The sequence below is a fragment of the Mirounga leonina genome, unplaced genomic scaffold, assembly GCF_011800145.1.
Source record: "Mirounga leonina isolate KUSES-001 unplaced genomic scaffold, KU_Mleo_1.0 Mir_356, whole genome shotgun sequence".
Taxonomy (NCBI): Eukaryota; Metazoa; Chordata; class Mammalia; order Carnivora; family Phocidae; genus Mirounga; species Mirounga leonina.
In genome coordinates, this window is record NW_023270701.1 from 18,131 (window position 1) to 20,565 (window position 2,435).

Below are 2,435 nucleotides of genomic sequence, written 5' to 3' on the forward strand. Positions count from 1 at the left end.
GGAATGTCAGGAATAGCACAGAGGACTACAGGGGAAGGGAGGGAAAACTGAACAGGAAGAAATTAGAGAGGGAGACAAACCATGAGAGAGTCTGGACTCCAGTAAACAAACTGAGGGTTACAGAAGGGAGGAGGGTGGGGGGATGGGGTAACTGGGTGACGGGTATTAAGGAGGGCACGTGTTGTGATGAGAACTGGGTGTTATAGGCAACTAATGAATCACTGAACACTACATCAAAATCTACTGATGTACTATATGTTGGCTAATGACTTTAAATTTAAAAAATTAAATAAAATTAATAAATAAAAAATAAATCCACGGCAGGAAATGGAAATAACCCAGAGGGCGCCATGCTCCTGGAGGCTGAGCTAGTGGTCACGGCCAAGGCCTCTGGCGGTGAGGGCACCGGGGTTCTGAGAGGTGGCTCGGTGCAACCCTGACCCTGAAGCCCCATGGCCATGGCAAGGTGGAAGGACTGGGAGGGAAGACCCAGCCAGGACCCGTTCTGGCTCCACGGCTGCTACAGGGCAGCTCCCAGCCCCACCAGGCGGTGTCTGTTTAGAACCAGGGAGAAAACCTTTTCCCTCAATTGTTCTTTTTAAAAATGGTTGCTCAGCATTGACACAGAAAAACATCTGACATAAAACTGGAGGTGTTCACAGCTGCAAATGACCCAGAAGTGAAGAAAATGTAGTGAACGCAAAGAGAGGACGCTGTATCCCCAGGCAGGCCTCCTGTGAGCAGGTGCGGCTGGGGCACTGGACGTGCCCGTGCAGACAGTACTGGACTCCACAGTGTCCCTCGAGGGGACAGAAGTAGGAACCTGCTCTGATGGCTCCGCTGAAGTCAGCATCCCCTGCTGGAGACGGGGACAGCCCCTCATGAGTTCCGGGTGTCCTGGTGATTCTTGGGCACGGCCCAAATCTCAGGTTCTTCATGACCCGGGGCCAGCCCAGCAGCTGCACCCAGGTCCTCCAGGGCCAGCCCAATAGCTGTGGGTCCCGCAGGTCCTCCAGGGACAGCACCTTGGTGGGCTTGTGGTCCAGCAGGTACCTGTTCAGGTCGCTCTTATCGTACCTCATGCCCTCGATCCCATTGGCCCAGTTGACCACCATCACCTGGTGACAGGCTGAGGTCAGTCAGTGAACCTCCGCCACAACCCCCCAAAAAAGGCCCCCATGTAGTAGAAGTCACCCTGGTCCTTGGGGATGTGGGCCTGGGACTGGGAACAGCGCTCATAGGTTAAGTCCTCACGGGCCACCCAGTAGAAACCAGGGTGCAGGGTGCCAAAGAGGGGGGACAGGATCTCCACGCCCACGTGGTCACAGAACTTCATGTCCACATCCCCGCACAACATGTCATCCACCTCATGGAGGAAGGGCTCCTCACAGAAGCGGCTCATCATCGCCATGTGCTGCATGGACACATCCTGCCAGTGTGGGGCACCACGGACCTCAAGAACCACCACCCTTCAGTGCTCCTGGAGGGGCACACGGGACACAGCAACCAGCTGGTCGGTGAAGACATAGTAGATGACCCTGTGTCCACCATGAAGTGATTCTGCAGGAACAGCTCCAGGAAGACCCCGTATCCACAGGGGCAGGGGACAGGGCAGGAAGAGGGTCACTGCCAGAGGCTGGCAGCAGGACCCCAGAGCTGGGGGTCATGGACGTGTGCACCTTCTTCATGGGGACAGGCCCTGGCCTGCTTTAAGCAACAGCCACCTCCTGACCTGTCCTGAGTGAATCTGCCAGCAGGGCCTCCCTACCTTCTGCTCCCAGAGATGGGGGCCATCAGTGCCCCATCTTACAAAGGGGAGCCTGAGGCTTGGGAGGCTAGAAACCCATGCAGCCACACAGTCAACATGCTGGAGCAAGGAACACTCCCTCTGTGCTGAGCTCCTGGGCAAACCCTGCAGGTGACCTCCCCTAGCTGCCCCCCTGCAGGTTCTGTCCCCACCTGCCATGAGTTGAGCACCTTTGGGCACAGCCCGTGTTTCTATGTCCTACAGACTGGGTAGAATCAGCAGGGCCGGCCAGCTGCCCCACTTTACTTTGAGTGGGCTGTCGCTGGTCCCCAACAGAGCTGTCTCCACCCCCTATAGGGTCCTCCCTTGAAGGCTACTGGGCCTCTGGCTGACAAGGTCCATCAGTAAACCACTGGTATTCCTAGGAGGGGTCACCCTCGAACTCCCAGATCAGGAATCAGGTTCAGCCCATGGGCAGGGAAGGGGAAAGATGACCCCTGGAGAAAGGGTGCTTGCTTAGGCCCCAGCCTTGAATCCAAGGGTGTGAGCTTCTGGGTCCAGGTCTACATCTCCCTGGCCCCAAAACATTGGAAGTCTTGTCCAACTGCCTCACATGGCTGGTCCCCCTTTGAGGGGACTAACTGCCCCTCACTGTGGGGACAGCAGCTCCCCCATTGTCAGCAAGTGT

The 2,435-nt window shown here is 56.6% G+C and overlaps 1 pseudogene; it reads right to left on the bottom strand.

Moving 5' to 3' along the window:
* Positions 1 to 879: 879 nt before the first annotated feature.
* Positions 880 to 1,596, bottom strand: LOC118026982 (annotated as a pseudogene).
* Between the last annotated feature and the right edge of the window lie 839 nt (positions 1,597 to 2,435).